Source organism: Poecile atricapillus, chromosome 16 (assembly GCF_030490865.1).
Source record: "Poecile atricapillus isolate bPoeAtr1 chromosome 16, bPoeAtr1.hap1, whole genome shotgun sequence".
Classification (NCBI taxonomy): domain Eukaryota; kingdom Metazoa; phylum Chordata; class Aves; order Passeriformes; family Paridae; genus Poecile; species Poecile atricapillus.
This window is the reverse complement of record NC_081264.1, coordinates 10,065,361-10,078,558: the sequence shown is the minus strand read 5'-3', so window position 1 is coordinate 10,078,558 and position 13,198 is coordinate 10,065,361. Positions and strand designations below refer to the sequence as shown.

General features: G+C 46.4%; 1 protein-coding gene across 3 annotated transcripts in view; it reads left to right on the top strand.

The window, feature by feature from the left end:
* Positions 1–2,682: 2,682 nt before the first annotated feature.
* The window catches only part of TAOK3 (TAO kinase 3), a 75,650-nt gene continuing 65,134 nt past the window's right edge, over positions 2,683–13,198 (top strand). For 2 of the 3 annotated variants that reach the window (XM_058851961.1, XM_058851956.1), the window contains exon 1: positions 2,683–2,841. The gene's annotated coding sequence lies outside the window, so the exon portion shown is untranslated. Of the gene's footprint in view, positions 2,842–13,054; positions 13,070–13,198 lie in introns of those variants that run through there. The other variant, XM_058851959.1, reaches the window with a different exon arrangement.

Genomic DNA, 13,198 nt, shown 5'->3' with positions numbered 1-13,198 from the left:
AACACCTCACCGAGGGGAAGGAAATGGGTTTGATCTGAAGCACTGAGCTCCAAAACCTGCAGCGCTTCTCCAAACCCGCCGAGCCGGGTGCTCAGCGCCCAGAGCAGCACCAGGTCACCCCGTGCTCTGAAAGGAGCAGTAATAATGCAGCGCAGCCACTCGGCTTTCCTGCCGATCACCCCAAAGGTCTGTTTGCCCAGACTGACAATTTTTAACTCGGAACACCCATGCCAAGCATGCTCCATGCCTCTTTCTTTAAGTCAATATTGCCTCTAACAGGGCACGAGGCTGAGGCTCGGCCAGAAGTCGGCACCCCCGCCCAAAGCAGCTTCCAGAACTTCTGTGAGCTTTTGTTTCAGGGGAGAGACACCACCAGAGCTGCTCGCCACCTCTCCTTTCCCGAGGAATGCTGCGGGTTATCAGCACTTTGGAAACCCCTCCTTTTCCCTTCTCCCCACTCAGGCAGTGTGGCTGGCACGGCTGCCCGGGGCCCCGGGGTGAACAGGAAAGGGCGTGGTGGCGGCTGCCACATCGCATGAGCTGCCTGGTGCCCAGAGGTTTGTCCTCTCCCCACACTCACACCTGGCTCGAGCTCCTCCAGTCACTCCCCAAAAGCCATCCAGTTACTGAGCTAAAAATATAAATGGGACTGCAGGACTCCAGAACTAACCAGAGCCTCCTCGGAGCTGTACAAACACTAATATTTCCCCTTTCCCCCCCATTTCCTGTCTGTATCTATTCCATCTGTCCACATACTCGGCTCACCAGCTCCCCGGCCAGCCGGGTTTGTGCTGCTGGGGATATCAAACCAGTTCCCAGTATGTCTGAACCACAACTGCCCTCCCAAGGATCATCTGTCCTGCCTCACTGCTGCCTCAGCACTTTCTGTTTGGAGCTGATCTGCCCTCCCAGCACAGCCCTTCGCACATCGGACAGGTGCAGGCACCAACACGAGGGCACAGGAACCCCCTGAAGAGGAGCTGTGTACAGTCAGTGGGTAAAAAAACTGCAAACTGCTGCTGATGCAAAGCTTTTTTGCTCACTCTGTGGTCAAAACTGGGATCTCGCTCTTGCTCCGTCCGTGCTAATTCCTCCTGTTTAATAGGAGCCTGCTGGAGACACCCTCTGCTGTCATCTCTCAGGCATTCAGTGGGAACCCGAGGGAGGAGGCTCAGCTTTAAGGAATGCTATGTTTCCCTTACAAACGCAGAAACTTAACTGTCTCCGCCCCAAGGAGCTGTCAGGGAAAGTGTAAAGTTCCCTGTCGAGCTGTTGTTCTTGGCTCGTGCTTCCATCGGAGCTGTTGTTCTCGTCACAACTCACTCAGTGCTTTGTACGCGCTGGGTTTGGGGAGAGATCTCTGCCTCCTGCTTGCTCAGCATCAGCTTTTCACAGAGCTGCTGACAGATGAGTCGTGCTCACTGTGCTCTTCTTTCCACTTTTAAGAAACGGAGGGCAAAAATGAGATTGTGAAGCTCAGCTTATAAACAGGAAACTCACTGTGTGAAATTATTCGACTACAATGAGGACAGCTGGTATTGTACCTTGGCCTCTGAGGCACAGGACACACCAACACCCCTCACCTGGGACTCGGGGCTCTCAGGTTTCTGTATCTGTGGTTTCACACAGCTCTCTGAGGATGCTTCTAGAAGCCCAAGAAGGGGAACAGCTGTCAGGAGCAGGTTGGCAGAATGAGGCTGCACCAGGTACTGGCAGATAAAGCTCTGCTCCTTCAGTTTTATTTACAAAAATAAAGTAATTAACCCCCCCCGTCAAATAAGCCTCTACAGCTATGAAGTGCTTAGGTTTAGAGGCTGTGGGGAACCACCAAGCGTGGCAGAAACAGCATGAACTCACCTTACCCTGCCTCTGCTCTGAGCAACTCCTAACCCAGAGCTCTCAACCCCTGCTACAGTTCCTTTTCCTTTGGGGTTTTGCTGCCAAATCACAGCTGCTCCTGTTTGGGTACCAGGGGCCTCTTCCTGCTGGGACGTGCCACAGGACACACAGTCCCTGTCAGGGCTCCCCCAGCACCTCAGCACCAGATTGAAGACCCAGAGCTGCCTTTTTACTGCGCCCAAACATTGTCCCCTCGCACAGGAGCTGGTTGTGGGCCCCAACACACGAACATCTGAGACCACTACAGACCCTAACAGTGTACACAAACACCTCAGAACTAATTATGGCCCCTGACACCCCTCTACACACACACACCTGAGCCTGATATGGACCCCAACATCCATTCCTCATACTTGAGACCACTGTAGACCTCATCATCCCGCTCCCCTCCCTACACCTGAGGTTACTACAGCGCTCGGTCCCTCGGCCCCCTGAAACCACTGTTGGTCCGCAAGTCCCTCACACACACACCTGAACCCGCTGTGGGCCCAACCACCCCCATACACACCTGAGAGCACTATGGGCCCTAACACCCCTCACGCACACCTGAGCCCCGACACAAACACCCCCAGCCGAGGCAGCTGCAGCCGCTAACAGCCCCACACGCACACCCTGATCTCGCCGACCCCACACCGCGATCCCGCCATTCCCCCTCCCTCAGAGCCCCCGCTCCCGCCGCGGGGCCGCGCAGCCGGCTCAATCGAGCGCCGATGGCGCGGGCGGCGCGCTCCGTGAGGCGGCGCCGCTCAGCGGCCCGGCCTGAGCTGCCAGGCGGAGTAGCCGAGCGCCGAGCGGGGCCGGGCAGGAAGCGACGGTGACGGGCACGGCCCGGCGGACACGCTCCGTCCCCCTCTCCTTCTCCTCCTCCTTCTTCTCCTCCTCTCCTCGTCCCTCCCCGCCCGGGCCCCGCGGACGTGGCTCGTTGCCGCCGGCCGGCACCAGGTGAGGCACCGGCAGTGGGAGCGGCGCCGCTGACAGGCGGGTCCCGCCGGGGCGCGGAGGGCAGGGGGCAGCGCTGGGGCTGGCAGCGCGTTTGGGGCTAAAAGAGGCACTTTGCGGAGCGCTCGGTGCCGGGTGTCCCGGGGTGTCTCATGGGGGGTCCGCCCAGGGCTGCTCGGGGTCGGGGCAGCTCCCGCGGGGCTGCGAGTGTGGGGTGTAGGGGTCTGAGAGAGCCCGGCCGGGGGCAGGACGAGGGCAGCTGCCCCGCACCTCGTGCCGGGGGACCGGGAACAGCCGCTCCTTCTTGCCCTTCTTCCTTCGCTCCCTCGTTCCTTGCCTCTCTCCCGTGTGCCGGGAGCTGTCCCCGCGAGCTCTCTGGAAGTCGGAGCTCCGGCAGAGCAGCCCCGAGCGGACGGGAACGCCCCGGCTGGAGCGTGAGGAGAGGAGGGAGAGCGGCCGCCCGCCGTCACCTGGAGCCGGGCACGGCTCGGGCGCTGCTCCGCTGGGATTACCCCGAGATCCCTCTGTGAGCTGGAATGTGACCTGGGGAATTCAGGAGAACAGGGAGCTGCGTTTCTGTCAGCTTTGAGCGGAGTTGGAAGCAATGACGTAGGTCTGGTGCGAGCAGATGTCTCTGTCCTTTTAATGACACGGGGAAATGATTTGCTGTAGGTGCTGGATGCCATCGAGCAGCACTCGTACTTGCGTGGGAAGGAGAAGGAAGGAGGACACGAGGCAAGTACTAAGCCTTCAGAATTTTGTTTTATAAATACATCTCCTCGTGTCTCCTCACCCCCCTTCCCCAGGAACGTGAGTGGAATGTATTCCCTAATCCTACAACTGTGGCAGTTCTAAACTTCAGTAGCCACCGAGCAGCCCTGGTCGCATCCTGGTTTTCCCTGGTCACTTCCTGAGCCTGGGCAGAATTGAGCAGCTCTGTGCTGGGTTTGCTGTCCCCAGCTGGGCTGTTCTCCCCAGGATGGAGGAGAAGCCGGTGGGACACTGCTCTGGGAGGTGTGTGGAATGCTGGGCTTACACAGTCCAGCAGCAGCTCCGTGTTTGTTTAAAAACAGCAAAGCAGGCGGTGCTGATTCTGGCCCTGGTTGTGCCAGAAGGATTTTGAATCCCCCTGCCCATCTTTGTGGCTGGTGATCCACATAAGAAGGTGGAAGCAGTCAGGGTTCTGGATCCATGTGGATACTGTTCCGCAGAACACAGGGTGATTTAAAGTTACTGGGTACAGCAGTGCTGGCCGTGGTTTGTGGTGCTTATGTTTTTTGAGAATAAGTGGGCTCCAGTCTGTTCCCCAAGGTCTGTTGACATATTTTAGCAAATGTTTAAAATGCTGCAGTGCTGGGAGTGATGCAGCTTGTTTTGCCAGTGGTCATTATTTTGATGCATCCCATACCAGATTTACCAGAGGACACGTGTTGTTGTTTCTGTGTTGAGAGTGGATTGTTTGTGAAGAGAGATAATACACCATGCTAGTCCTCTCTATGAGCTTAAAATTGGGCTATTTCTGGTAGGTAGCTATTTTTGCATTCTCAGGGCTAGTATAACAATATAGGGCATGTTTTAAATGTAAACACCTCTCTGCAATCTCTTTTAACACTGAGCTTCGTACAGATGTTGGATGATTCTTTCATGCACCCACAGTGAGGCTGCAAACTGTTCCTGTCTAGATAAATGCCTCATTTATCAAATCCAGATTTCTTATTTGCTGTCCAGCTCATCATATAACTTCCTCTGGCATCTGATTTGAGGAAACCTTGAGCTGGGTTGTTTCCATCCACCCTTTTCTGTACGAGGCCTTTCAGATTGCAAACTAATTCTTGTTCGTGTGTGTGCATTCCTTACACTGATTCTCTGTAAGTGCTTCCCTTTTCCATTGTTGCATCATTATCAGTTAAAAAGGATCTTAGCAAGTCAAAGCTTTTAAAGATGAGATATTTCTACTTGTGTGCATTCTAAATGTGGCTCTTGCATCAACAGGGTTTTACTGTTAGATTTCTTTTCCGTAATGTGTTGCTGGATGGGGGAAACTTTCAGCAGAAATGAGTTCTGTTCCTTCTGAGTAACCTGCTGTCTTCTTTTAAAGGAAAAACCCTGTTTGTATGGATCAGGGCTGGAGTTTACTGGACTGCTAGGGAGCAGAGGAGGAGCAGGGACAGGGCAGTGGTCAGTGAGTTTGGACCAGGAACACAGACTCGTTGTTTTCTCCTCTTACAGGTTTTTGTTCCAGGTTGTTCTGCAGCCTTGTGAGATGCTGCAACATCCAGGTTATGAGAAATGCCAGGGAACGAGGTGTTTGTGGAACACTTTAAATTTTATTTATTTGTTGCTTTTTGCACAAAAAAAGGTGTCGAAGGTTAATGTTTTTTAATAGAAAATACATGTTTTAAGACAGAGCTCAAAGTCTTTTAACAGGACCCCTCTACAGTTCAGTCACAGCATTTACAGCAAACTAACTTGGAGTAAAAGTGCAATTTTAGCATCAAAGGTATTGAAAAAGTAGATTTCTATAAAATTCTGTTTCAGCATGTACTCAGCTTTGTTAATAGACGTGCTTTCACGCATCAGAAAAAAATTCAAAAAGTGAACCCAAAAGAGTATTTTGTTTTATGCTTATTATTTTCAATCTACTTCCTCATTTGAAGGCCATTGATTAAGCCAGAAGGATCTGATTGCCCTTGGCTGTGTAATAAATGTGATGCAATTGCCTGGTGCCTGCTTGGTCATCAGTTCTTCCAGGGGCAGCTCAGTGAGTTTCCCTGACAGTCTTTTTATCACTCCCTGAAATCACTTTGGCAGCTTTGATTTTCTGAGTGAAGTGTGTTTTGGAAGGTATTGATCTGGTAAATTTAAGGTTCTCTCTGGGTAAGAAGAAGGAAGTCTCCCCTCTGGTTTTTACGTGGGTAGCACAGGTTGTGACTTCATTGTGATGATGTAGTGGGCATCACTTGAAAGTCATCACTGGAATTGTGTGCTGGGAACTCTCATCTGTGAGAGCCTCAGCTCCTCATTAATGAGGAGGAAAGTTGAAATAGAAATTAAATTAATTGGGTGTGGTCATCCATCTCTTGAGCTACTGAAGGATGTTGGATATCTGCATTATTAATGGCACTGTGGCAGCTTCTCAATTGTTCTAAAGCCCCACTTCCAGCATTAAAGAGCAGTGTTCCTAACATGACATGTTGCCCTTATTCTGTAGAACTAAACCATGAGAATTCACTTCTAACATCCTGTTGGAAATATGAAAAATACGTATTTTTAAGGATCAGTAGATTTTGCTCTAAGATTCAAGAAATCTGGAGTACTGCTAATATTTGTTTTTAAATTATTTTTTAATTTATTTAAATGAATTAAATACTGAAATTAGTCTGGCTAATAAGTTTGTTCTTATTCAGGATGGCAATGAGCATGTTGGATTTGAGTAGGTTGGAAGATTCCTTGTTTATATACTCATGTTTGTGTCACAAATCGTTAGTTTAATTTGTAAGGGCAGGGAAATTTCAAATTTAATATAGGGAGCTTACAAAACAAGTTTGTCTGAGTTGCTAATGAACTAGGCACTTATGCCCTTGGACAGGTAATAGCTTGATGTTGATGTAATTACTTTTTTTCCCCACCCTGAATATTAGGTCAAACTGGACTCTGGTTGATTTAGAATTTAATGAAGCCAGTCATTCCATGGGAGCGTGTGGTCACTTGTGGTCCCTCCTTGGCTACTAAAGGCTTTCAAATAGGGACATTCTCCCAGCATGGCCTCCATTTGCACCTCTTCCTGCTGTCACTGTTAATTATGATGCTGGATTAATGAGAGCCCAAGAAATTCCTCAAAAGAAGGGCAAATGATGACCTTGGTGTTCCACGAGTTTGATTTGGGATGAGCAGGTTTTGTGCTGCAGGTGACAGTCTTTGGGAAGAGAGAGAAAAAGCTGTTGGTACCTCCCTAAGAAAATTGTCACTGTGAGAGTGGAGATGTTAACCCAAAATCCTGGATAAACCATCCACTTCCAGCTGCATTCCCCTGGAGTCTAAAACACGTACATGCGTTTGTTTTGTATTTCTTACTTTTCTACAAACTACTCCCCAGGATGCTGTGGTGCAGGACCTGGCACTGGGAGGAATGAATCTTGTATTCAATGCATGTATTTCCACATATATCAAGCAGTTTAGGATGAAAGGGGTTGGGACTACCAGATACCATCAACATTTTGTGAGCAGGATGTCATTATTAGACTGGAACTGGTGAATGTGTGCCAAACGTTGTGGCAAGTCTGTTTTTAGAGAGATGCAGACTGTGTTCACTTCCTACATTAAACCTCATTCTCCTCTAATTTTTATATGTGAGCTGTGATTCTGTTGCACAGAATCTGGCATAATATTGAGCAGATTTATTTAGGGTTGCCCTTGAACATTGTGAGCATTTAAGCCAGATTTACAGGAACACAGTCAGTGATGATTCATGTTGAGATGATGTTTTTCTCCCTTGTAATGGAACATATGGGACTACGTAGCATATGGTACCACTGAAAATTGTTAAACGTGGAGCATTGATTTATTACACAGCAAAAAGGGTTGGGGTTTTCAGTCTAACACTGAGCAGAAAACTTGTAAACAGCTCTGGCTGTTGGTTTGTATTGGGTGCACTACTGTGTTGTGTGGTAATTTCAAAGGATTCTTTTAAATGGCAGCAGAATGCTTTCAAAAGTTGTGTGTCTGCCCTTTTACTATGGTACAGTCTTGCCCTGTGGGATGACAGCTTAAAAAAAACAGAAAAAATATTAAAAATCCTTTTTCTCTCAGATGGGAAGCAGAGGTATTAAAATGTGTAAATAGTTTTCTTCCAGTCTTACTAGCCAAAACACCTTCTTTCTGTGTCTTTTTAGGAGGTTTTTTTTGTCTTTATGTGACTTCTGCAGGGTTGTTTTGTTGTTTTTTTTTTTTTACTGAGTCAGGGAGAGGAAACAAACACACACCTTCGTCCTTGCAGTGCACAAGGGAAAGTGGACTAAGGTGCAGCTGCAGAGAACATAAATTCCAGTCACCTATTTCCTTGTGCTCACCTGTGTTTCTTAACTATTCATATTTGGATGATTGTAATCTCTCCAGAGCAGGCATTGCTTCTGCTCTGGCTCTGTAGGGCTTTGCTGCAGGGTAACTGAAGCTCCCAGGTACTGTGGTCATACAGGTAATTAATGGCTAGTCATAAATGTTCATTGATTAAGCTTTTTCAGAAATTATTTAAGCAAGAGTCTTCATTTAAACCTTAGAATGGTGCTTGTGGTTGTCTTTTTTTCTAATGATTCAATTTATTTGTACGTCTTAAAGTACTGATTCAAACAGATTTTATGCTAAATTTGCTTTTGTTAGGCCAAAAGTACATAATTAAGAAAGAATATATATTGTAAATTTTTGGGGTAAAAATCAGAGGAACCTTTTTTCCTCCTTGATTAGTGACAATCTGCCTCTCAGTTCAGGGTTTGTGTGTCTCTGCTTATTCTTCCTGGTTCAGGTAAAGTTTGAATATGCTGTGTCCTTTAGAATGGCAACAAGTATTTGACATCATTAAAAACTGCTGTTATTTAATAAAAGGAAGTCATATCTACCCTTGAGGGAATTAACTAATGACCTCTTGTTAACCATCGCCTTCAGGATCTTAGATCCTCCCTTCGCTTGCCTCATCCTTAGTCATAGATTGGAAGAGGAAAACAGGCTTTTTTCCCTCCCTCCCAGCTCTTGAGCAGTTTCTCAACTGGAGATGAACTGATGGTTGACCTAAACCCTGTGAGGACACTGAAGTGGGGACCACACTCCCTTTCCCCTTGTGGAACATCCTGCTGGTGTTAAACCTCACACAGCATCTCAATTAGCTCCAATTCCCAGCCTTAGCCTGCACATGAAATATTTTTTAAAAAGCATTAGCCCAAATGAATTCTAATTTCTAGCATTTCTAATCTCAACACTGGTAGTGCTGTCAGTTTTAGCTCTTCAGAAGAGGGGAAAAACATTTCTTATCTGGAAAGTATGCGAGTGGCAGAGCAGATAAGATAATTGAGCCCTAAATGTGAGCTGGGATGGAAACAGGCTCTGTTGAGAGTCAGGTCTCATCCGCTGTGCCACAGTCCAGTGGTGCTTTAATGCATAATAATCCAGGGAGTTTGGTCTTCCTGGGCAGGACACAGAGAATTTTATCTCTGCTGCTTTTTCATTAAGAGACACGAGCCTTTAGTTGCAGTGTGGGATGTTCACGTTCCCAGAGTCAGGAGTTTGCTGTCATTTGGGAAACAGACAGCCAAAAATAGGATTTTATGGCTCTCCTGCCTGTAACAACAGTTAGCTGCTAAAGTGAGGAATAGAAATAAAAAACATTCCAATTTGTTGTTCCGCCCAGGCAGCTTTTTCTCAAAATTTCTTGTGTGCTTTTTATCTGTGGTGTTTTTCCTCTGTGGAGGATCCCCACAGAAGATAACAAGTTTTCCATTTCCAGCTCTTCCCTTGGACTGAGAGCTCCTGTTGTGGTTTAGAGGTTGTGTGTTCAGCACTTGGGCATGGCCCACATGGGTGGGAGGGAGAAGCACAGGCACCTAAACCAGAATAAATGAGTACTTATTGTGCTACACAAAGTCTTATTTTTCTTGTGTTTGCTTTAACTCTGCTTTTGTAGTTTTCCACTTAGTATCATAGGGTTGCCTTACTAGAAGTACATTACTTCAAATTAATTTAGACTCTTACAGAATGAGACAGAATAAGAGGAGTTTTTGTTGCAAAAGTCAGTATTTGCCTTAGTATTCTGTGGCAGGAATTGTAGCCCAGGAGTTAGATCTGCTGCAGGTATTGAAACTGTAGTGCAGAAAAAGATCTGCTGCTTTGTAGTGCCATATGGAAATGCCATAAATCAAAATATATCTCACTTAGGCATTTGAGACCTGCAGAAATTACCTGTAGGTAAATGGGTGATAATACAGTCTGAGCAGTTTGAATGATTAACTTGGACAAATGCTCCAGATTTTAGGTGTGTTGGGCACCTTTTCTACATTACAGTTCTTGTGTCACAGGGAGATTTCTGCCAGTCTCACTTGGTACCTTAAAGCAGCAGAAAGTTGCTGACTCAGGCTTGTTGTTAATTTACTTTTTCCTGCCTACCTGAGTATTTTACAGCAATGCTGTTTATATTTTTAGAGCAGTCTCATATTTTTTGATATGCTGAGCCCAAACCAGAGGAGGTAGAACGAGACTGATCTGTTGGGCAGTTTGTGCTGGATCCAGGCTCTGGGGACATCAGGGAGGCAGAGGGATGGGATCTCAGTCCCAGTGCTGTGCAAGCTGGTGCTCAGAGCCCCAGGCTACCAGTGCAGCTCTGCTGGTGTTTAAGGTCAACTCCTTGCAAATATTTTAGCAAGGCTTATATTCAAATGCTATTTATAAGACCAGACTAATTTCTTTCCTCCTAATGATGGCCTTTTGGTTGATGACAGGGCTGGAATCTGGAAGATCTGGATTCTGTATGCCTCTAGTCACTGTGTATCCACAGGGAAGTTGTTTGCCAGCTTTCTGCCTCACTTTTTTATCTCTACTTAAACAAAAAAAAAAAATAAAGCTTGACTAATACTTGCCTCACAGGCTGTGAGAGCACAGTTAGCAGCCTCATGCTGTAAGATCTTTGGAAAACACTGTAGGAATTTTCAAGGGGCTTATTATGGTTAAGGTCCTGCAGTGAGAGAACTGGTTAAGCCTGGGTTATTGTTAGACCATTCATTAGGGAGCCTTAACAGCTCTGATAGTGGCTGTTCCCTGGCTTCACCTGCAATTACCCTGGGTAGATCCATGCTGCTGCAATTCCAGAGCTCTGGAGTGGTCTGGAGCAGAACTGGAGCATATGCAGGGATGTTCGAGCCTGCCTTGAGCGTTCGCTGCGATTTCACGGCTGGCTTTGCATGCAGGTCATGCCGTAGCCTCAGTGAATTTTGGCAGTTCAGCATCTTGATGATGACTTATTCTGCCACTAGTGAGCCCTTAGCACCTTCATGCCAAAAGAAATGCTATATAATCAGCTGAGTTTTTCCTGTGTGTCTGCCTAACTCGGAATTTGCCCTGCTTTTTCTTTGTAAATGGAACAATTTTTATTTTTTTTTTAAGGTTTTGTATTCAGATTTAACTGAGGAAAGGCTTTTCTAAAAGGCTGACACAATTTGCTGTATGTTCATTGTTCAGTGTTTTATAATCTACATGGATAAGTATCCCTGCCTTAAAAAGTGGGGGAAAATCCCAAGCAGAAGGTTTGTATTGAGGCACTGACAATATTGACTAGATGATGATATAGGTATTCCGAAACATAAAATGGTGTTTCATATTTCAGGTATACAGTGGATTTTTTAAATGTTAGGCCATGGCCCCATATGACAGAAATCACGTGAAGGTAAAAAGTTACTTCATAATATGAAATCTTGTTTATTGTTTAAGTGTGAGAATTACTTGCAGGGTATAACCAAGATCCTAAAGTTAGAAAAGGAAGCACCAGTTTATATTCATTGTCTACAAATAGACTGTTTCATTAACACAAATGGAGGAGAGTTTGTTTGTTTTTTTCTTCAGGAAGATCATTATTTTGAGTAAACAGAGCAGCACAAGAGAAGCCTTTCTGAGCACCTGGCTTCCAAAGCCATCCAGGGAATTTGTGGTGGGTGTTTAAAAAAGAAAAGATTTCAGTTTAAAAAGCGTTTGGCTCCTGGTGACAGGGCCTCCCCATCCAGAGAGCGTTTGCAGCTGCCTGTCAGTGAAGCTGTGGGTGAGAGCCTCGAGGGCGTGGAGAGAGGAAGTCAGAAAACTTTCATGTTTATGATCTCTGTCTCTGAACAAAGGGGACGCTTAATTGGTGTCATCATTCATAAATTAGGAACTCTTGCAGAGCAGAGCTGAAAGGCTGAGGGGCAGGGTGAAACCCCCTCTGTGTCCTGTGCCTTTGTATTCCAGCAGCTTGGAAATTGTTTGGGAGATGGGATTGTGGAGGTGAGGAGTTCCCACTCACCCTGGCAGGAGGAACTTCCCAGTGCTGATGCCACAGAAGCACCAGGGTTTGCTGCTGTGTTTGTAGCAGGGGGATGTGGGGCAAAATCTGCCCCCCCAGTTGAGCAGTGAGTGAAGAAACCTCCCAAAGCTCATTTTCTTAATGATATTAGCACCATGCTCTGACCAACTGAGCTAAAAAGCAGGGGATTTAACCAGCAAAGGGCAAAGGCTGGTGCTAGGAGGTGGCCAGGGAGCTGTGTGTGCAGTGGGGAAGGTTTTGGTTCCTGTTTGGGGATGTCCACACCCTGCCCAGGCTGCTGTGCCCAGCAGGTACCGTTCCCTCTGGAGCAGGATGGTGCCGGCTCCGTGACCTGGATCCTTCTCCTGGGCTGTGTGGGGGTTTGTTGGACTTTTTGGTGTCAGGGCATCAGTAGAACAAAAATGACTGGTTTTAAAATTTTGATTCCATAAACTGTTACGTGGTGTGTTGTGCCTTCTCGGGGGATTATCTTTATGCCAAACAGGGGTTTTCTTGTCCAGGCATTTGTGTGCTGCCTTGTTTTTTGGTCAGGTCAGGGGAGAACACTTTGCCTTTTTATTGGGAGCTTGCAAAGATTTTGGGGGATCTTTGCTGCTTTTGTAGGTTACTCTAATGTCTTGGACCACCTTTGAGTGGGACATCCGCACAACTGAGTTTTAGTTTTACATTATCCTACATTTCCTTTTTTTTTTCCTCTCCTCCCCCCACTATTGCTATCATCCTTTGTGTTCTATGTACTAAAAGTAAAGATCAGCTATGCCTTAAAATGTCCTCCTAAAGAGGTTCCATATTCAGGGGTTTGATCCCTGTATTGGCATAGCATTAAGACAAATGAATGTGCTAATATTCTAAAGTGAGATTGGATAAAAAAAGAGTTAATGAGAGATCTGGGTGGAGGGAGCAAACCTCAAATGAAAATTGCTTTTCTGTTTTACTACAGTCAAAATATTTTGAAATTAAAAGCAAAACAGAAGCTGAGTAAATTGATTTTTTTTTTTTTTTAACCACTTGTACTTAGAGCTTATTTTATGTAATTACTGGGGCGTGACTTTAAGTTCTGGGCAGAACCTTGTGGCTTGTTAGCATCGGGTTGAGCTTCTGATGTTGCAATGAAGAAGGAAGTGAACGTGTGTCTGCTTGGGGAGGGGAGTGCAAAGCACTCCTGCCTGCCTGCATAAGGTGGGAATTGCAGCTAGCTGGGTATTTTTGGCTTTGGAATACCTAATTTTGAATGTGAATTTTGGTTTTTTTCTTGTTAATCAGAGTGTTTGGTAAATTAAGCTCTCAGTTACTGTTTTAAAGAGTTTT